Source organism: Neofelis nebulosa, chromosome 5, assembly GCF_028018385.1.
Source record: "Neofelis nebulosa isolate mNeoNeb1 chromosome 5, mNeoNeb1.pri, whole genome shotgun sequence".
In the NCBI taxonomy this organism is placed as follows: Eukaryota; Metazoa; Chordata; class Mammalia; order Carnivora; family Felidae; genus Neofelis; species Neofelis nebulosa.
The window spans coordinates 76413429-76436033 of NC_080786.1; the positions used below are offsets into that span (position 1 = coordinate 76413429).

Here is a 22605-nt window from a genome sequence, read left to right on the forward strand (position 1 = left end):
CAAAATAGTCATGTCCAAAGACATGGAATAGCAAAGAGCACAGGACTTGGAATGAGAGGAGCTGTGTTCAACTGGGAACTCCGTTGTTTAAACACTTGTGTAATCTTGAGGAATCAGTTCCCTCTCTGTAAAATGGGGGATAAAAGTAAGTTATTAAACAACAATGAGATTTATCGCCCATAGGTTCACAGCCAAAGAAAGGTGAAGATCTTTCATTATCGCTTTTTGTTTTCCTGGAGAAAATCTCGGAGTCTAGTATTTTTCTAGGATGGCAATGAGCTCCAAAATTCTACCTCTTATTTTTCCAAATACACCTGAAATTCTCACACTCCTTGCAGACTCTTCTACTTAGCTTCCCTTGCACAGAAAAACGCAGATAGCTAACGTGCAAACAATGGAGGTGGGAGGAGGTCCCAGAGCTCCAGGGCTTGAAGCCGGGTAGGACCCTAGGCTCACTCTGTATTGGGCACTGTGGCGGGTCCTTCGCATGCGGGATTATGAATCCTCACCAGAGCCGAAGGCAAAGGGTGCTCTTGCCCCTGATTTATGCCTGGGGAAAGGGAGAAGCAATCGTCCGAGTACCAGGGCTAGCTTGGGGTTGGAGCCAGGACCGGAACCCAGGAGGGTTTCTCTCCTCGAGTAAAGGGTAGAAGAGAGACAGGGTGCTTGAACACCTTCGGTGGCCCGAGCGGGGCAGAGGAGAGAGGCACAGCTGCCCTCTTTCAGGGAGCTGTGGTAGGTGGGCTCCACGCTCGGACCCCGGGGGCAGGCGGGAGGGGGCGGGGACAGAGGGTGGGGTGCTGCGCCCTGGCCGCTGCTGCGCCCGCGCCGGCCCCTCCGCCGCCCCCCAAGCCTGGCTCCCCGCGCGCCGGGCTTGCTGCCGGCACCGGATGGAGAGTCCCGAGAAGGCTTAATTTGCAGGAAGACATTCTCATCAGATCTCGTCTCCGGCAGCCGAGAGCTGCTGCCGGGGGTCGGGCCGGGCTCCTCCCAGCACTCCTCCCCCGGGCCCTGGCTGGACGAGAAACAGAGATGGTGGCAGCAGAAACTGGAGCCCCGGCGCCGGAGCGGCCGCGAGGGGCCGGGGCCTTTGAGGGCTTCGCTGCTTCTTGCCAAGGTCAATCCAACCCCTCCCACGCTCAGGCGGTGCGCGCCGCGTGCTCCTGGCAGCGGGGGGAGAGGGGCTGGAGGTGGGCGTCCCGGGCCAGGCCAGCCCAGTGTGCTGCAGGGGCCGGGCCTCAGCGCTCGCCGCCCGCCCACTCTCCGGGCAGGTGCTCGGAGATTCCTGGGCACCGGGGAGGTTGGGAAGGGGTGCCGGGCCAGAGGCTGGGATCCTGGCGGCTGGGTTGACCCACCCGGGCGGAAATGGAGACTAATTAGGGACGTTTTTATGCTAATATGCACCTGGCTGAACTTTTCTAGGGCCGAGAAAGTGTGTAGAATTGAAGGGAAGAAGTTCCGGAGAGCCAGAAACTTCCGGAAGCACTTGATTCCACGATTAAAGACTACCCGGCTCTACTGCTCACCCGCTGTGTGGCTTTGGGGAAGTTACTTGGGGACTTCAGTTTTCTCTGAAAAACCGGCAACTCAGGTCACGTTTTTTTCCCAAGCTCAGTCATTCAGCGAAGAGAGGAAATCTGGCGGTCAGGTTGCTCCCGGAGGATAGAGGGGAGATGGGTTGCAGGAGGGGTGAGGTGTGTGGCAGGAAGAAGAATCCCGTCCGGTGCAGAGCATCGGAGTCGCAAAAGCCAGGAGCACATTTCCAGGGGTCTATGGCTGTCTCCACCATTGCCCAGAGGTGAAAATGAGGCGGGCCAGGGGAGGGAGACTGAACAAAAGTCCCCGAATAGATGGCAGGAGGGCAGAAGGAGGTGACACTGTGGTTAAAGAAGACAGGGAGATGGGGTGGGGAGCAGGGTAGAGAAATGGGTGTTTTATGGTGGCACCCACCTGAGCTTAATCATAAGGTGGGGGTGGCAGGGAGGGATGGCCGTGTGAAAGGGGAGATGACTGATGGGGTCATGTCCTGAAGGCCGGTGAGGGTTGAGAGCTAGGGCACATGTCAGAAGAACAGGAGACACATTTGGGGGAGGGTAGGAGAGGATATTTCAACCCTGAGGGAAGTCTTCATTGGTCTTATTCAACTCATTGTTGGAGGAGGCCTCAGTGTTGTCACTGAGTGACGAGTAAGTGGACCTGGGAAGAGTCCATTATGGAGACCGGATCATTAGGGTGGGGGGTGACGGAAGTGCTGATGAGCAGGGTCCCAGCTGAGGCTGGGTTGCAGGAATTTGAAAGCAGTGTAAAAGAAGCTTTTGTGGGGATGGGAGAGGGCCAGTATTTACTGAGATGGTCTTGCACCCGTCTATACTTTGCCTCATTTAATTCCCATTACAGAGTGCAGCAGGTGTTAGCATCCCAGTTTATAAATGGGGAAATGTAGGCTCAGAGTGGTGAGGAAACTTGCCTAAGGTCACTCAGCTGGTAATTGATGAACATGATTTGAACCCAGGTCTGTCTGCTTTAGAATGGAGGCTGCTTCCATTGTGCTCCATGGGGCAAGAGAGAGACCTGACCCTGGGGCCTCAGCAGTGCTTCCTTCCCCAGGTGTGGCCATCCTGGGGCACTGACCCATTTGGCTGGAAGGAAGAGGCTGGACTTTTGACCCAGGGCAGCCTGTCCTGAGCCAGCCTGAACTTAGCAGGAAGCCTCCACCCAGCTGAGAGGAGGGGGAAAGGGTGGGGATTTTTGTTTTTGTTTTTTTTCTTTCCCTAAATGAGATCAAACCATATATGTTGTCCTGCAACGTGTTATTTTTTTCTCCTAATATTTCCATGTCCTTCATGGAAATATAAAATATATAATTTTATATAAAATTTTATATAAAAAATATATAATTTTTTAAAGTTGTATAGTATTCCTTTATATAGATATTCCACTTATTATTTATCTGGTCCCCTCCCTCTGACATTTATATTGACTCCAAAGTTTTGCAGTCACAACAGTTCTATAGTGCACATCTATCCTCGTAAGAATATCTTTGTGCAAACAGAAGTATTTCTATAGCTTTATTATTCAGAGACTGGTGATTTGGGAACAGTTATAGACATAAGTACCATTAGTAGATTGCAGAACTAGCCCCAATTATGTTCTCTTCCTGGATCCACACATTGTAATGCTGTTCTCCTTTAATCCTGCATTTGGCCAGCTCTATAGGATAAGTTCCTAGAAGTGGCATCATTGGGTCAAGAATATGCTCATTTTAATTTTATTTTTTTTACATTTTATATATTTTTGATAGAGCACAAGTGGGGGAGGGGCAGAGAGAGACAGAGACACAGAATCCGAAGGGGGCTCCAGGCTCTGAGCTGTCAGCACACAGCCCGATGCGGGGCTCAAACTCACAAACCGCAAGATCATGACCTGAGCCGAAGTCGGACACTTAACTGACTGAGCCACCCAAGTGCCCCAAGAATATGCTTCTTTTAAATTCTTAAGTTAGTACTAAACTTCCCTGCAAAGAGGGTATATCAATTCATACTCCCTCCATCAAAATATGAGGGTGCTCATTCTTTCACATTCCTGCCACTGGGTATCATAGAATATATACAGATTTGCCAATCTAGTGGGACAAAAAGAGTTTTTCACTTTTGTTTTCATTTCTATTTTCCTGAGTCTATACAGCTCAGCCACAGGCCCATTAGCAGAAGAAAGCTTCGTTTGTGAAGACCTGAAGAAGAGCTCAAGAATGAGTAGCAAATTTAGGGCAGCCCTGAGGAAGAACTTAATGCCAGTGAATGAATGCTCTCAGGATCTAGGTAAGGGAAGCAGCGGAACTGCTTTCTCTGTGCACATTCCTATGCTCCGGGTCGATCAGGACCCCCAGAGCTCTGGGCGAGGTCTGGGTATCTAGGGTCTCATGGCCAGCAGCCAGATAGATACCCACTGGTGAAGGCTAACAGGCCACGTGGGGCAGAGGAGGGCAGGTTCCAGGGAGGGCACAGGGAAGATGAGGGTCACTGGGTTGTGGGTGCGAAATGAAAGCTGGGAGAGCCTCAGGCTGAGGAGGTGAATGATGGGAAAAGAATGGGACTCCAGGCTCAACAAAGGAGGGGGGTAGTAGATATAAAGTGCTGGTGGTACCCTCCCCAGATCCATATGGACTTCTGTCCCCAGCCTGTTCATAATACCATAGCTGATATTTTTTTTTGAGTGCTTATTGTATAAGACATTGCTCTAAGTGTTTCAGTTTATCAAATAATTTTATACTTGCAACAATGCTATGAGATAGGTATAATTATGATCCCCACTGTACAGATGAGGACATGGAAACATAGAGTTAAGTTACTTATCCAAGGTCACACAGATAAAAAGTGGCTAGGTGGGGGGCACTTGGGTGGCTCAGTCAGTTAAGCTTCCGACTTTAGCTCAGGTCATGATCTCACAGCCTGTGAGTTTGAGCTCCGCGTTGGGCTCTGTGCTGACAGCTCAGAGCTTGGAGCCTCCTTCAGATTCTGTGTCTTCGTCTCTTTCAGCCCCTCCCCTACTCATGCTCTGTCTCTCTCTCTGTCAAAACTAAACATTAAAAAAATTTTTTTTAAAGTGGCTAGGTGGGATTGGAACTCAGGCCACAGGGCTTCAGAGTCCATGCTTCCAACCACCACATATGATTTTTTATGGCCTTCATTAGCTAATATAATAATAACCACCATTAATTAAGAGCAGACCAGGCATACTGTTTTTGTCTCTGATGCTTACAAGTAGCCTATGTAATAGTAAGTGTTACCCTTAATTTAAAGAGGAGAAGGTGAAGTTCAGAGAAGCTGAATATGTTGGTTAAGATCACGCAGCTAAAAAGAATTTGAGCTAGAATTTACACACAGATCCATATGAATCAAAAGCTCCTGCCCCTTCCACATCACCCCAGGGCCTTTCACAATGTAAGGAGAGGAGAAATCACACGACCACAGAACAGCCAGGGCTGGAAGGATCTCTGAAACCATCCAATCTGAATCTCTCATCATAGGTGGAGAAATGGAGGGTCAGAGAGGGTACTTGCCCAAGGTTACATGGCAAGTCTCAGAACAAAGCACATCTCCTAGACTTCTGGTCCTCTCTGGGGATTAGAGGCTTTGCCTCATCCCTGTAGAGGTGAGAGCACATGTGAGTGCAGCTTGGAGGGAGAATGTGTGTGTGTGTGTGTGTGTGTGTGTGTGTGTGTGTGTGTGTGTGTGGTTGTGGGGTACGTGCGGGCAGGGAGCCACATGCAGTGCTGGGAAAGGCACTCCCTCATCAGCAGGGCTGACCGGGACACAGAGTGACAATTTGGAAGGGGAATCTGAGCATGCCATACTTTTCCTATAACCAGAACCTGGAAACTCTCCCCTTCCCCTTTCCCCTTCTACACCCCCACCGCATATACATGACCAACCTGCATATTAGCATAAACTGCTGTCCTAGACAGAGCTTTTAAAGGGTTCCGAGAGCCTCCTACCATTCTGGGTGACCCAAAGACTGCCTTTTCACCTTACTGGGCCACATGATCCAAAGGTACATGTAAAATGCAAAGTACCCTGGGACTTAGCAACAGTGAAGAGGGTATATGTCATTCACACCTTTCTGGGAATTAGTTTGTTAGCTAGGACAGTATGTCACAAACTAGGGTATCTATCCTCAGAATAAGTTCTCTGAATACTTTTAAAATTTGGGTTCTACTCGTATTCAAATATTTTAGCAATTATAAGGACAGGGCTCTGAATTTAAACATTTTCATGGACTAGGATTTCAGTTCCTTCAGTTGGTGTGCACCAACATGGGCCTGGGAGCTGCTGGGAGCTGCTGGGAGCTTGCAGATGGGATCTATGAGAATTACCTTCCCTTTTAAGAGGTCTGTTCATTCGCAAGTTTGGGAGACTCCGTGCAAGGACCACTGTGGTGTGAGCTCTTTGCTATGGCGTCATGTCTGCCAATGTGCTGGGGACAGATCTGGGTTCTAGTCTCAGTCATGTGGTCACTTGGGGTCTCAGTTTCTTCAGGTGGAAAATTCACTTGCCTTTTATGCTTGTAGTATCCTGTGTGGCAGACATGTGCTGGTTCTGAGAGGGACAGGAGATGAAGGAGGTTTAAGCCTATGAGGTCCAGACAAGCTGGTGAAGGCACTGAGCCTGGCACCCTCCTGTGTGACAATTCAAGACAGAGGGTAGGAAAAACCTACAGGGTGTAACAGAGGAAGAGGTTGGTCACTTGTGCCTGCTGGGTACAGGTGGGCTTTGTGACAGAAGTGACTTGGAGGGGCACCTGGCTAGTTCGGTCAGTAGAGTCTGTGCCTCTTGATCTTGGGGTCGTGAGTTCAAGCCCCACCTTGAGTAGAGAGCTTACTTAAAAAAAAAAAAAGTGGCAGTGGCTTTGAGTTGGGCCTTGAGAGGGTTGGGCAGGGTGGGCTTGGGGACAGAGCTGAGGTGTGAAGTACATTTAGGGTACTAGACCTATAGTTGAAAATATAAGGATTATCTCATCCAACTTGCTAGTTCTCTTATATATAAGAGAACATCATGCATCCCAAATTGGCTCAAGGGCCTTCCCAAGGTCACACAGCCAGTTAGGGTCCTACAGACAGCAAGGAGGTAGGCAAGAATTTTTTTTTTTCAATCTAGAGCCGAGTTTGCAGCCTCGAGAATGTTTTCAGGGAGTCCAGCCCATGCTGGCAACCCCCTCTCGCACCATACACGCCACGAAGCCTATGCCGACTCCAGCAACCCACCTCTCTTGCAGCCCCCGGGACTCCAGAGGCACACTGCCCCACAGACCTGCGGTTTTTTAAATTTTATTTCCAGTCAACAGAACAGCCACATCCTGGCAGAAACCAAAGTGGAGGGAGGTCTTTAGCCCACTGTTCCCAACCCCTAGTCGTTGGCCTACAGTAATCGAACTCAGATTCAAAAAAGGTGTGAAAGTCAGAACCCGAAAAAGTCCCGCCCAGACCCTAGCTTGCACAGTTTCCTGGGCAGGGGGGGCTCTTGGGCACGGGCAGCCTGCCTCCACTTGGCCTTAGAAGTCTTTCCTCTCCTTGAAGGGGGAGGGGGCAGGGACTCTCAGGCTGTGCCCACCTCTTTGGGCTGGAGGAAATCCTCCCCTCACACCAGCCCCTTAGGGTCTGTGGTCACCCATCCTATCTGGGCAGAGGGGGCTCGTTGCCCCAGGACTAATGGGGTAATAGTGAGGTGGTCAGAGTGGGGCCGAACCCAGAATGGCCTAGGGTCTTGTGCCAGCTTCTTTCAGCAAAGATGTGGAAAGAACAGCCTATTGTGGGTGTCAATTAAAGGGTAAAAACAGCATGGCTGTGAAACTCAGATTTACTACGTCCGGGCTAGGTTTGGTTGCTATTTCCATGACCACCACCACTGTCACCTCTGTCAACACCACAACCACCGTCACCTCTATCCCCTCCACTATCAATATCTCCATTATAACAACCACCTCCACCCCCACTGCTATTAGCATTTCCATCTCTGTTTCAACCATGACCTCCATCTCCATGGCCAATCACTACATCCATTACCACGACCACCCCTACCATGACCATACTTCCACCTCCACCAGCATCATCACCTTCAACTCCTCCACCGTCACCTCACCGCTTCCGGGAACACCGGGACCAACTCCGCCATGATCACCGCCCCTGATCGCCACCCCTCACCTCCCCTAATACTTCCAACGCCTGCTACCGCCCACCCCTACCTCTGCCCATTTTAATCCGTCTACACTACATAGAATATAAAGAACTGCTGTTTGGGTTAACCCTTCAATCTCTTGTCATTTGTCCAAACCCAGAAAGCCCAACTGTTGACCCCATTTCCCCAGGTTTTCTTTTGAGGTTTCTCATAGAAGATGAAATTAAATGCCGTGTTCTTTAAGTTAAGGACGATGATGTGTCTCTTGCCGTTCCTGATTTACCAGGCCCATCACTCTGTCCTGGAAGGAAATTGGATTACTCTGACAGAATGTGTTCTTTGGAAAGCAGTGCTGGTTATTACCTAATTCCTTATGACCTAGTGTTTGCAGATTGATTTTTTGACGACGTGTCCCAGTAGTTTTCTATTATAGCAGCTCGGCTGATGGGCCACGCACTTCCAGAGACATCTGCTTTCCCCCACGTTTAAAAAGAGGCAAGGACAGGCTGCCTGGGTCTCCCTCGGTCTCCAGGCTCCTCACCAGTTCTCCATAAATCCCCTCAGAGCGAGAGCTAGTGAGCTGACTCCACCTTGGGCCAATTCCTTAAGTACCTAAGCATGTAAGTCATCAGGGCCTGTGGATGTGAATACACAAGTTCTTTCCCTCTTGGCTTCCTGCCTTCTCATGATCCCATGCGGTGCCTCTTTCAGTTTTCAGATCACAGCTGACCTTTTTAGGCTAAGAAAAAAAATAAAAGCCTCTGCTTTTTTAGTGTCATTGCTTATAGGCTTTCTCTCCCCACTCAAAAGGAGCCAGCAATCTCCTTATCCCCTTTCGTTGGCCTGTTATAGTTAGAAAATGTTTTTCTCATTCTTTTGCCGCCTTGTGCAAGTTGTATCTCATTTCTTTCTCTGAACGACTCTTCTGATTTTATCTGCGCAGGCTTTTGTTATTTTTTTTTGTATGTGCCCCTCCTTCGTAACCTGGCCTGATTTCCACTTTCTTTGGCACGGCCATTTTCATTTTAGCTCTCTGGGAAGCTTGCTGCATAACTAGCAAGTAATCTCCGGGCCTCCTTTAGCTGGTTTATGCATCAGGAGAGTTTCAGTCTCTTCTCCTAATTTTGTTGCCTTATGTGGAAATGTCCAATTCTCCTTAGAGAGTGCCTTTGGTTCTTAAACTCAGTATTTGTGCTTTTCATCTTGGCTCCCAAAGCTTGGTGCGGAAAGCTTTTAGAAAGGGCCAGTTTCTGCATCTTGCCTGAGTTCCTGTTTTTCCTCCCTTTCTCTCAGGCAGTGGTCACCTTTCTCCTATGCCCTTCCGTTCTCCAGCAGCTTTAGTGTGTGTGTCATACCTAGTTGGCACACATACTGGGGTAACCACAGAGGGAGGGGACTAGCACCTGGATCGGGTGGCTGGTGCCCGAGTTTGGGTGTGGACGCTTACCAGGAGTGTTTGGTTAACGTGGAGGGTTTTCCCTGTGCAAGGACCCATTTGTTCATTCTCAGACTCCCTCATTCCCTCTAGAATTTCTATTTTTGTCTGGGGCCCTGACAGCTGCGGGTTCACAGGGTAGATGGGTCTTCCTGAGAGTCGGGGTGAGGACGACCCGGGGGGCACACCGGCTAGTATGGTACACAGACCTGAAATCAGGGCAACTACATAGAAGTGGCAGTTGTGAGGCATGAAGACACTGGCGTGTGCACTGTATGCTATGCGCCATACTAGAGCGGGGTCTTTGGAGTTAGCAAGATGTTTGCCAAGAACGGGGATACAGAAGGGCATTCCAGGTGGAACAGGATATGCAGAGGCAGAGAGGGATGTCTGGGATGGGCCATGTAGGGCAGGCGGAGCCTTTGTACTCTGTGAGGGCCCATAGTCTTCCCAGGTCCCACCGTCTGGGTGGATCTTGCAGGGGGCCCAGCGCTCCGAGGCCTCTGCTGTGGTCTTCAGACTTGCCTCCCCAGTGATGACTTTTTGCACTCAGCCTGGCTGACCAGTGTCCCTGCATCCCTGAGAGGAGCTTGGGACCTCATCCCTTGCCTTTCATAGTGGCTATGACAGTGGGAACCCATGAGCCCCTTTTTGAACATCCCACTGCCAAGACGGGGCTGTTCTCTTCTCCCCCAGGATCCAGCTAAACACCCTCTACACACTAGATTAAATTTTTTTATGTTAAAAAAAATGGAAAATACAGATTAGCAAACATTTAAAAGCAGTTTCAAAAATCAAATGTGATCCCACCATTCGGAATTAACCTTGGTGACATGTTGATGTTCATCCTCCCAGATGCATAATTTCCTTTAACAAAACATGTAGTCAGCCATGTGGGCATCTTTCAGAAGTACATACGGGTCCTCCTTCTTATTTAAAACTGCTACATGGTACTCCACTGCTCTAGGGAGCCACAATTTAGACATGGAGGCTCCATGGGCGGTGTTGACTAAAAAAAAAATGAGGAGGGGCCTTTGTAGATTCTCCTGCGTTTCCTTTTCTTTCTTCCTCCCTTCCTCTTTCTTTCTTTCTTTCTTTCTTTCTTTCTTTCTTTCTTTCTTTCTTTCTTTCTTTCTTTCTTTCTTTCTTCCTTCCTTCCTTCCTTCCTTCCTTCCTTCCTTCCTTCCTTCCTTCCTTCCTTCCTTCCTTTCTTTCTTTCTTTCTTTCTTTCTTTCTTTCTTTCTTTCTTTCATTTTATTTTTAATCTCCACACCCAATGTGGGATTCAAGCCCATAACCCTGAGCTCAAGAGTCCCACGCTCCACTGACTGAGCCAGCCAGGTGCCCTAATTTTCCTGCATTTTCCTTGTTCCTTTGGAGCCCAGTGATTCAAAGGCTATAGGAAGCCCTGGTTCAAGAGTCAGGAAATGGGAGTCTGAACACCGCCTCTTATACCCATGTGTGTGGGTCTCAGATCTATCCATACATCTCTCTGAGTCTATGGACATTTCTGAGGCATTTAATATAACTGACCACTCTCTCCTCCTTGACCTTCCTACCTCTGGCTCCTGTGATGACATCTGCTACCTCAGCCCTTTTCTTGTGTTTTACTTGTCCTTCACAGTTTCCTGAACTAGAACCTTTTCTTCTGACTAGTACTTAGATGTTGGAACTCCCCAGGGCTCTCTCCCTCCTGCCTCTTCCCACCTCTTCCCATGCAGTTTGGTCCTTTCGGATGACCACGTTCCATACGTTTGAGAACCAAACTCTCTCCGGCCCATCCCCTTCCCTGAAATTTAAATCCACACATAGCCATGTCCTGAAGACATCCCCATCACTAGCTCAAGTGTTTCCACATCTGGGCTCACTCCTCCTTACTCCCAACCTGTACCTTCTCTTGGAGTCTGTCTCAGTGACTAATGCTCTTCTTCCTAGTGAGAAGCCGGAATAACAAGAAGGGAAGTCTTCTCGTTCCCTCCTGCGCCCCTCTCAAATCCAGTGCCTCAAACAGCCTCGTTCTTCCCCTCAGCCCTGCCCCTCCTCCGCTCCCACTACCTGCCTCAGTGCAGGCCCTGGGGTCTTCCTCCTAGACTGTGCCCACAGCCTTCACAGGGGTTCCCCACCCCCAGATCCTCCTAGAATCCACCCACCGGGATACTTTTCACCAATACTTTTAATCAATCAATCAATCAATCAACTAATTAAGGTGTTTATATTTAGTTTTGAGAGGGAGAGAGAGCGTGCGCAGGCACATGTGCAGGGGAAGGGCAGTGAGAAGGAGAGACAGAGGATCCAAGCAGGGTCCTCACTGTCAGCATAGAGCCTGATGCGGGGCTTGAACTCACTAGCAGTGGGATCATGACCTGAGCCGAAACAGTCAGACACTTAACCGACTGAGCCGCCCAGGTGACCCACCAATACTTTTTTTTTAAACTTGAGGTATAATTTACATACAATAAAATGCACATATTTTAAGCATACAGTTTGACAAATTTTAATGAATACATTACATCTGTGTAACCACTACGATAAAGATACAGAAAAATTCTATCATCCCTTCAAGTTCCTTGTGATCCTTCTCAGTCAGCCCCTGTCCTGTGGCCCATCACTCCACTGATTGCTTTCATCAGAGGTGAATGTTGACTCTTCTATAGACTTCATGTAAATGAAATTATATGGTTTGTATTCTTTGCTTAGCAAAATGTTTTTGAGATCCCTTCATGTTGTCGTGTCCTAATCATTTACAAGAGGATGTTTATTTCAGTCAATATCCTGCTTAAAGCTATTCGGTGGCTACTGAATGACTATTCCTCATTATCCACATTCCCGGACCCTGCGTGATCTGGCCTCGTCTTACACATTGCCCGTTCTTCAACTTGAACCTTTAGGAATACTGAACCGTTTGTTCACCTGCACACACATAGCTTTTCATGGGTTGCGTCTGCTCATCTCCAACTCAGTTTGCCTAGGGAACTCCTACTCATTTGGCAGTGCTCTGTTCAGACATAGATTCTGTGAGGGTTTCTGTGACCTGTTCCTACCCCCAGGACAAAGAGTCTGTCAGCTCCACTGTAATGGACTGTGTCCACTATTCTAGTCACCCCTGAACCCCCGCCCTGCATTGATTGAATGGATTCCTTTCTTAGCCTGACTCCTGTGTCATGTACATTATTTATCGTTGTTCCCATTACACTATATGTGTTTATATAATTGTGCAACCCCTCAGCTATGCTCAGAAGGATAGAAAGATTCATTCTGTTTCTAGAAATTCTTCCTGTGGAAGATGCTCTTGTTGCCTCCTCAAGAGGGAATAACCCTGCAGTCTTTGCTAACAGACCTTGGTCTTGTTCAAGGAGCCATGTGCCCAGAGATACCTCTGCCAGTGACTGGTTGAGGAGTGGTCTACTTCTGACCAATGAGACACAAAGGACTAGTCTTTAGGGGGCTTCTGGAAAAGTTTGTCTGCTTGAAAAGAAGAAACGAGAGAAGAAGAAATGGCCCCTTGTACACCTTTCCTTCTCCTCCTGTTTGGGACACTATTTTATGAGGGTGTGATATTTGGAGCTGTGACACCCATCTTGTGACCATGAGACAAAGGTCAAGAGAAGCACAGAGACATGGATCCCGCATCACGGCATTATGGAGGAACTAAACAAACCCCAGACCCCCCCTACCTTCCAACCTGTTGTTATGTGAGGTAATTAAATGAACTGCTTGCTTAAGACACAATTTATTGGGGGGGGGGGAGACACAATTAGTTGGCTTTTCTGATATTTGCAGCTGAAAACATTCTTAACTGATACATCTTGTGAATAAACTTATTATTTTGAGATAATTGCAGAACCTGTACATTTTTATGAGATTAGGAAGCACTTAGTATCCAGACGGTGCAGAAGAATTTGTACTTTTCCTGGCAAATGACCATACCACCTCTCTGTCTACCTTGACTGGGCCTCAGGGAGGCTTTCCTTTCTATCCTTGTTTCTCAGTCTTTTGACCTCCTGACCCTCCCTTCAGAAAAAGGAAGGAGCTTCCCTCTCTGGGCCTCTGACCTAGGTTCTCATTCAGTCAGTTGCATCTAGTTTTCCTCCAGTGGAGCTGGGGAAGAGAGGGTTTTAGGCCCTCGATTATCTTCTTAGCAACCCACGAAAAAGGTTGTTGCTACCCTATTTTGTAGAAAAGTTGAGTCAGATGAGTGAAAAACCTAATTGTGATCATGCAGCTAGTAAGTGCAGGAGCCTTACAGTGAGGTCTGCCCAAGCTCCTCTTTCTGCCTTGACATCTAGCCTCTCTTGGGCTTAAGTCATGTCAGAATCTAGAAAGTGGTAGTGCCACATTGCTTTGGGTGGCAGTCATGAAAATGCGCCACTCAGATCTTCAGCTGCAGGGAGTTTAATTGACCAAGGAGCCCGGGTGCTGTACATTGGTGCCGTGGCCACACTTCTCATGGGCTGCTCCCCCTTCACTGAGCACTGAGCACAGCAGGGGCACTGAGACAGTCCCATTCCTGAGAGATGCAGGCCTTCTCTGGGGACGACTTTAGCTCAGGGACTTCTCTTGGCTTGGCCGAATCCTCCTTAGAATCATGATGGAATCTGAGACTTTGCTCATCTGACAGTCCTTCCTTCCCTCTGTCCCTCACAGAGGTCGGACCCATGTCATGGTTTGACAGTTCTGTGCTTCTCTGGCTCGATTCTCTTTTTCTTTTTACAGATGTTTCCACAAATAAAGCTCATGTATATCTAATCCCACCTCAGGGTCTGGCTTCTTAGAGGACCTGAACTGATGTGCTTTGGTTTTTTAAACCCCTAAACTCAACCTGGCAGTGTGTATATAAAGCACCTGGCATGTACTGGGTTATTTCTCTTTTCCTCTCAGAGTGTATGAAGGTGTTAATGGTGGCTATGCCGTGAGGCAGTTTTGAGTGACAGCAAAATGGACCATGCTGTGATCAGGAGAATTTGTGCTTACCTGGAAACTATATATCCTGAGTTCAGAGAGGCGGAGGCACCCCCCTAAGGAAACACAGCTCATTCCCAGATGCCCAAATGTATACCCAGTGATGCATGGAGTAGGGGGTCAAAGTCAGAGTGAAGAGATGGGGTCAGCATGCAGTGTGGGGCAGGCGTTGTGCATGGGGAAAGCAGCCCCTTCCTGCCCCTCCCAGCTGACTTCCCACACTGGTCTGTGTGTTTTGGTGCCATGGCAACGGGTCGTGAGGGCTGTCTGTGGAGAGTGAAGCTTCACCTTAGGACACTGTGGGGAACTAGATGCATCTAGAAGATACCAAGTCCATGACTTTCTGGCCTCCCAGCTTTGCTCCAGCCTGGAGACACCACCCAGCCTAACCAAGCCTTTAGTCATCGACAAATGCCTTTCTCTGTTCACACTGCCTATCCAGCCAGTCGGTTTCGATTAGCTCTGATTGGCCACACTAGCTCTGATTCTGGAATGCTCTGGGTTTTTTTTTTTTGTGTGTGTGTTTGTTTTGTTTTATGTTTGTCTGTATCCTCTATATATCTCAGGGCCAAGTTCCAATCTCACCTCTACCTGGAAGCCTTCCCTGATTTCCCCAGTCCACAGATCCTTTTCTTCTTCTGTCTAGCAGTTACTGTACTATCTGTAGCATTCGCATTATAACATTTGGACTTTGTCCCAATCTAATTCAACAAGCTCCTAATATGTGCTAGACACTGTGCTAAGTGCTGAATGCTCACGTGTGTATCTTGGGGCTAAGTCTATCCCATGCTCATTAGACTTCAGCAGACCCTCTAGCAGCACTGGCTTTAAGGCCAGGAAGGACAGGACAGGACAGAGGTTGCAGCTTAGTAGAGCCTTGACTCAGTCCAGACAGGTCACTGTCTGAGTCTTCGTTTTCTCAGCTATAAAAAGAAGATGATAGTACCTACCTCACCAGCTTGTTTTGAGGACAAATGAGGTAATATATGTAAAGTACCTCACACAGTGTTTGCTCAACATGTTCATTCTTTGACTGTCTCTCCATGCTGACCTTCCACCCTGTAAACCCCCTGAATCTAATGAAATGAAACCATTGTGTTCTCCTCTTCCTCTTAGGACTGTTCAAAGAACTCCCTGTTGGGGGACCTGGGTGGCTCAGTCAGTTAAGCTTCTGACTCTTGATCTCAGCTCTCAGCTCTCCTCTTGATCTCAGAGTTGTGAGTTCAGGCCCTGCATCGGGCTCCATGCTGGGTGTAAAGCCCACTTCAAACAAACAAACAAACAAACAAACAAACGCACACCCACCCAAAGAACTCACTGTCCTGGGTTGGTCAACTTAAATAAAATGCTCAAGATCCAGTATTTTCACACACTTTCTCTCAGTCAGTCCTCCATCAGCTCTGGGACAGGAGGTAGTACTCCTGCCTCATCCAGGACTCAGAGGCTGAGCACCCCCAAGATCACAGAGCTAGGAAGCAGTGGAGTTGGCTCAGAATCAGGCCTGAGACAGAAAAGCAGCCGTAAGTAGACAGAGCCCTTGAGTGAGAACATGTGATACTGTTCTGCCCAAGATATCACTTCTGCCCAAATAATTCCCAAATAATTCTATAAATGCAACATAATGCCAATCAAAATCACAACAGGATTTGTCCCTGTGAGTGTGTGTGTGAAATTTAACAAGCCAATTCTAAAACTAATGTGGAAGAAGAATAACAGTTGGAATAGCCAAGAAATACTTGAAAAAGAAGGACAAGGCGACATGCCCTATAGATAACAAAACACCACCAAGTTGTGCGAATTAAAATGGTGGTGTGCTGACATGAGACAAGACATGAGGATCAAGGTCACAGAACAGAGTGTAGGAAGGGCTCTTGTATAAAGAGGAATCCGGTGTGGTAAAGTGGCATTGAAAATCAGTAGGGAGTGGCTCAGTCAGTGAGCGCCCACCTCTTGACTTCAGCTCAGGGCATGATCTCACAGTTGGTGGGATTGAGTCCTGTGTTGGGCTCCACGCTGACAGCCGGGAGTCTGCTTAGGATTGTCTCTCTCCCTCTCTACCCCTCCCCTGCTCATGCTCACTTTCTCTCTCTCTCTCTCCCTCAAAATAAGTAAATAAACATTAAAAAAAATAAAAACGGTAGGGAAATGATGCGCTCTTCAATAAATTCTGTGGAGACAATTGGCTATCCTTGTGAAAAAGCAGAAAGTTACTTCCTGCTTTATACTACTCACTAAATAAATTCCAGATGGATTAGAGAGCTCAGAGTGAAAAAACAAAGCTATAAAACTATTAAAAGAAAATATAGGAGAATTTGCTTATAACCTTGGGGTAGGAAAGGCTTTCTTTAGCAAGACATAAAACACAGAAACCGTAAAGGGAAAGACTGCTAACATTGATTATGTCCCAATCTGAAACTGTTGAATGACAAAAGACACCATAAATACTGTTAAAAGACAAGTGACACACTGGAAGGAGGCATCTGCAAGACAGAAAAAATGGAAGGATTAATATTTAGGATATGTAATGAATTCCCACAAATAAAGTAAGAGATAAACCACCCTAGAAAAAATGAGCGATGGTCGGTAACAGACAGCTCCCCTCGGAGGAACTGCAGATGGCCAATTAAGTGTCTAAAAGGCTCAGCCACTCTAGTCATCAAAGACATGCAAGTCAACCAATACTGAGTTAACATTTTTCACCCATCAGATCTGCAAAATTTTAAAAAGATTCTCAATAGCTACCATTGGCAACAATTTAAGGGCAACAAACACCTCTTCCGCTGTTGGTAAGAATGGAAGTTGTCAGGGTGTTTATAGAGCGTGGTCTGGCAGTGCCTGTGAAAATGCACAGTGTCCAGACTCTTCACCACAGCGATCCCACACCTCTGCCTGGAGAGATGCTCCAGGAGCATGAAGACACCCGCCCGGTCACAGGGGCCAGGATGGCAGTGGCAGAAATGTGAACAATCAGAAACAGCCCAAATGCTCATTGATCGAGAAAGAGCTAGATACATTTCTAAATATCCATGTTAGTGATGGTTTTCTGATGTTCAAACAGATGAAGCAGACCTCTGCATCCTGAAGTGAAAAGGTCTCATAATGAAAGAGAAGCAAGTCACAGAACAATCTCCCTCCGTTTACGTAAACACAGGCACTTGCTTTGAAACTATGTGCATAAGTAAGAATATTCTGGAAGGGTGCATACCAAACTGACAATCCTTGGGGAAGGAGGTAGGATTGTGTAAGAGCAAGGTGGGCTTTATCTGAAACATTTTATTATTTTTTTACAATGAGTATGTATATATGTATTACTACTCCTACTACTCCTACTAGTACTAAGTTTAAAATTACTAGAAAGACTGGATTTATTCAGTGCCCAGCAGTTTGTGTCCCTTGTGTTCAAGATTGAACCTGCTGGTGTTCCTCTTGCTCAAATCCCATGCCTGGTTCCTGACTGCACACATCACCCACCCTTCTCCAACTCCTAACACTGGGCTCCTTGTCTGAATTCTCAGCCTATGCCATTTGGTTTATCGTAGTCAGGAACAAAGGGGAATTACTCATGGCCCTTGCTCCGGAAGAGCACATGGTCCAGTAAAATAACTTCAGCAAAGGTGTTTTGGGGAAAAGCCAGGAAGGCTTTCTAGAGAAGGTGGCATGTGAGCTGAGGCCACATCAAAAAAGATGGATCATTTTTTATCCTACCCCACAATACATGCATTATATTAAAAACTACATAACACCATGGGCGTCTGGGTGTCTCAGTTGGTTAAGCGTCCAGCTCAGGTCGTGATCTCACAGTTTGTGAGTTCGAGCCTCACATTGGGCTCTGTGCTGACAGTGCAGAGCCTATTTGGGATTCTCTCCCTCTCCCTCTCTGCACCTCTGCCACTTGTGCGTGTGCTCTCTCTCAAAAATGAATAAACTTTAAAAAAACCTACATAAGACCATTACAAAAATTTTGAATGACAGAGAGAAAAAAACATTACCCATAATCCCATCACCCTAAGTCAATGACTTTTGTGAATTCCCTTCAAGTCTTTGTCCACAAGGCAGACATAAGTGTAAGTATTGCTATGGACTGAATCGTATGCTACCAAAATTCATATGTTGAAGCCCAACCCCCAAATGTTGTGCTATTTGGAGATGGAGCCTTTGGGAGATAAGATGAGGTCATGAGAGTGTTGCCACATGGTGGGATTAGTGCCCTTATAAGGAGGAGAAGAGACACCAGAACTCTCTCTCTCTCTCTCTCTCTCTTTCTCTCTCTCTCTGCACACACCTAGGAAAGGCCTTGTGAGAACACAGTGAGGAGACAGCCATCTGAAACCCAAAAAGAGCTTTCACCATGCCTGGACCCTGCCAGCAACTTGACCTCTTGGACTTCTAGTCTCCAGAACTGTGAGAAATAAATTTCAATTATTCAAGCCAACCAGTCTATGATATTTTGTTATGGCAGCCTGGGCTGTGTAAGACAAGTATGCAGTTTGAATAATGTATTTGATTATATGTATTTTTTAAAGGTTTTTTAAAAATCTATTTTTTAAGTAATCTCTACACCAAACGTGGGGCTTGAACTCATGACCCTGAGATCAAGAGTCGCATGCTTTTCCAACTGAGCCGGGGGGGGGGGGGGGAGGGGTGGCGCTCCTATATGTTTTGTTTTTTAATGTAACATTATATCATAGTCCTTTTTTATATTACTAAGTGAAATTTATAACGATCACTTTTAATGGCTGTGCAATATGCCATGAGTGTACTATATGATTTAACTACCCATTCCCCTATTGGTGGATCTTTAGGTTGTTTCTTACTTCTAAAGTTGCAATGAACAGCCTGGAGCATGTAGTTCCCCCCACCCCTTGGGTTATTTCCTTGGAACAAATAAATTCTCAGAAGTGGAAATACTGGGTCAAAATTTATGAACACTTTTATGGCCCTTGAAACATGTTGCCAAATTGCTTCTAAAAGTATAGTTCCAGAATACACTGAGGGCTTTGTTAGGCAAATATGAGAGGTATAGAAATGGGATGGGGGGTCCCAATTCCAGGAAACAGCATGTGTAAAGGTGCATGGACTGGGACAGACTTGTGTGATTTATCCCTTGAATGCCATGACATGGCCAAGATGGAGAATTGTATGGCAGATTCTGTTGGTGGTAAACCCAATAGCTTTTCTCAATCTCCTTCTTACTTGCTCTTCTCTCACCATAGAAGGTAAAAGCCAGATAATCTGCTTCCCAGCTTCTTTTTCAGCTAAAAGTGACAACATGGCTCCATTCTGTCCAAAAAGATGTAAGGGGAGGCTTTGAGAAGAATTCCTTCCTTCCTTTCTTCCTTCTATTCTTCCCCCAGGTCTCTCCCTTCCTTTCTCCTTCCTTGCTTCCTACTTTCCTTCCTCCCTCCCTCCCTCCCTGCCTTCCTTCCTTCCTTTCTTCTACATTTTCAACCTGTTTATCAAATCTTTCAACTGGGAAGCTAAAGGTTTCTGATTTCCTGATTATGGGAGGAAATGCCATTGGTCCCATCTCTCCTTCCTTCTTTCCTTGAATGCAGATGTAATGTGTGGAGCTACAGCAGCCACATTAATATCATAAAGGTAGACAAGCATGAGGACAAAAAGCCAACATAGTGAGGGTGGCAGAAAGGTAAGACAGAAAGAAATTGGATCCTTGATAGTACTATTTAAGTGGCTAATTAATACCATCAACCACCTACCTCGAATTTCCTGTTTTCTGGGAGAAACACCGCCTTATTTGACTAAACCATTGTTAGATTTTCTGTTGCTTGTAGTCAAATGCTTCCTAATAGATCTAGGACTCTACCACCGTGTCCTATCTCCTCGGCACCTGGAATTCAGATTCTAGTCCTGTCCCACTAGAGTTCAATGCTGTCTCTTCGAATTGGAGAGGTGGATTTTTGCAGCCCGGAACATTTACTGCCTGCCCACCCACAGTCTGGGTGGTATCCCCTTCTAGCTCTGGGTGCTCCCAGTGGGCCTCAGACTTGGAGGCCTGAGCCCTGTTCGTTTTTTCAGGAGAGCCACCAGGCCAGGACCTTGTGCTCAGGCAATGCTGATTACTGGTGCCCTTTGAGGTCTCAAGAGAATCCTAAGCCAAGAGTCCTGGATTCATTCTGGATCTTTCCCTTATAGTCATATGGCCTTGGTCAAGTCAGTCTCTCTGAGCAGTAATCTCTTCATCTGTAAAATGGGGCCAACTGGGGTTGCTGGTAAGATTTAGAAGTACAAATCTGGTAACATGGTAGGTGCCTGAGAAATGTCTTCCATTTGAAGACAACCAAGGCTCAGAGAGGAGCATCGAGGAGCCCAAATCATCATGTTGCAGAGTTGAGGATAGACTCAGCATGCCGAGTCTCCGTCAAGGTGTGTTTCTGTAGCCACGTGGCCTCCTCTGTGGAGGCCTGGTGCCTGGAGTGATGGACACTCCTCCCCAGTCACTCAGAACAGAAAATACAGCGCTGGTTTTTATCCGGGTAGCAACTCAGTGTTCACTTACCCCACTCCACAACAGGTGAGGGAAAGGAGCCTCTGCTTCTGGGCTGCAGGGCCTGCGGGGCCTGCTGAAACCTTGGGAGCTGGGTGCTGTCCCCAGCCCCCCAGGCTAGAGTGCGAGCTCCCCTGCTTCCCACCAAGTGACCAGAGTCAAGTTGGCCTGCCCACGTCCCTTGCACAAAGTCTGCAGAACTGCCCCTAGGTCTCTCCTGCACATCCCCAGCTGATGATTTGAGGACTATGTTCCATCAGCCAAAATTAGGACATGTGCTCTGTCAAAGGATTCCTTCCATGACTGAAGGTATTTATTTGAAATTTCTTATCAAGGAATAAAAATGAACTCTGCCAGAGGTTTAATGAATCACCTTAATTGGAAGGAACACAAATATGTGCAAACGGCTTTTTGGACACACTAATGATGTCAGGAGAGGTTTCTTTCTCAACAGCTAAGGGGTTGAAGTCTTAGGCCCGGGGATAGAAGTGGAGAGGTAGAAGGGGGTGGCCATGGGCAGAATTTACTTGCCTTGAACAAATTCTCCCAAACTAGCAGCTTTTTAACATTTTTTCAAGGGGATATAGAGGCATGATGCTTAGTGAAACCAGAATGAAAAGATATAAATAGATGTAGTGTGAGAGCTAGTCCAGGGCCATGGAAAGCAGGTGATCAAAGGGTTGGCATGGTCATTTTATTGATCTCATCCCCCCCCCAGTAGCTTGCTAGCTGCTCAGGTCCCATACCGATGCCCACCCTAGACTGGCCTCTGTACTGGGGGGAGACCAGGTTCCCAGCCCCCGTACAGAGTTTCCATCTATCTGCAAAGTCGCCTGCAGCTTAAGAGAAATGAGGGGTGTGAGGCCCAGGATGTAGGCTCTTCTCACTGGAACATAGCAAGGTTTTTCTGATGCGGTTTCCACCTTCCCGGAATAAGGGTGGACTCCCCTGTAAGTCTGCTCATCATCATACCTGACAGGGGACACATAACTCATTCTCCGTCCCCAGTCTCTTCCACTTACCAGCCTCTCCGAGAAAGCCAGGGAGGCAGAGACCTGCATTCTGGTCCTGACACACCCCAGTGTCCCAAAGGGGAGGAGCCCATCAAGGGATGCTTGTCACCTGAGGCCAGGGGAAGACTTGGGGCCCTGGGTGCAAATCCTTGTTCTGTGTCTTTCTGTGTGACCTTGATCAAGGTACTTAACCTCACTCAACAACAATTTCCTCATCTGTAATATGGAGCTAATGGCTTCTATATTATAGGCCTAATCACATATGCAGAGCACCCATTTCATTGTCTGGCACATAGTAGGCCATTGATAAATAGTGACTATTAGTGTGTAAAACCATAAAGACACATAAACGCATAAGGATACCAACATTAATAATAATTATAGTAATTATCCCATCCTTCTTGTTCCCTCAGGCAGAAGGAAGCAAGGAGAGAGAGGACTTCCTGCCCCGATGTCTGGTTTCTCATGGGGCCTCTCGCATTGCTCTTAGGCAGATGGGCTCTGGCTAATTTCCATGGCGAAATTCCTCGTGCGCAATGCCATTCGGACCCAGAGATCTGGCACGACCCTGTTTTCAGCTGGATAGAGTGCCACTCCCGCCCCTCCCCATGGCAGCCACCCTCTTGCCACCGTTTGTGGGAGCCCCAGGAAGTTCCCTGTCCAGCTCTTCCCACTGCCCCAGCTCCCACAGCCCTTGTGCGTGACCCCTTCTCATCCCTCCTCTGCCCCCCACCCGGCCTGCCTGCTGGCATTGCACACCAGCCATGGCAGCAATGTTGTGTGTGTCCGCAGGGAGACCCAGAGAAAAAGCCCTGCTTCCGGCTCATTGTCTGCACTGTCTCCACGTGCTCCAGGCTGGGCAGGCGGGACTCCTGCTAGATGTCCTCAGCCTGGCCTAGCCTCGCAGCCAGATCTCTCTTTCCTCCCCCCACCTCCTCCAGCTTGTGTGTGTGTGTGGGGGGTGGTGGTGAGGGAGAGATCTTAATTTCTCCTGCTTCTAATCAGCACAGCTGGGAGAACCAG

General features: G+C 47.6%; 3 long non-coding RNA genes across 3 annotated transcripts in view; all 3 read left to right on the forward strand.

The window, feature by feature from the left end:
* LOC131512271 (uncharacterized) overlaps nucleotides 1–18496 on the forward strand; it is a 38817-nt gene extending 20321 nt beyond the window's left edge. The window contains exon 2 of the long non-coding RNA XR_009262060.1: nucleotides 18351–18496. This is a non-coding gene — a long non-coding RNA (uncharacterized LOC131512271). The remainder of the gene's footprint in view (nucleotides 1–18350) is intronic.
* Nucleotides 354–1525, forward strand: LOC131512269 (uncharacterized). The gene is made up of 2 exons (XR_009262058.1): nucleotides 354–1117; nucleotides 1423–1525. It is a non-coding gene; the product is annotated as an uncharacterized LOC131512269 (long non-coding RNA).
* On the forward strand, nucleotides 2899–12256 carry LOC131512270 (uncharacterized). The gene is made up of 2 exons (XR_009262059.1): nucleotides 2899–3818; nucleotides 11870–12256. It is a non-coding gene; the product is annotated as an uncharacterized LOC131512270 (long non-coding RNA).
* Nucleotides 18497–22605: the final 4109 nt, after the last annotated feature.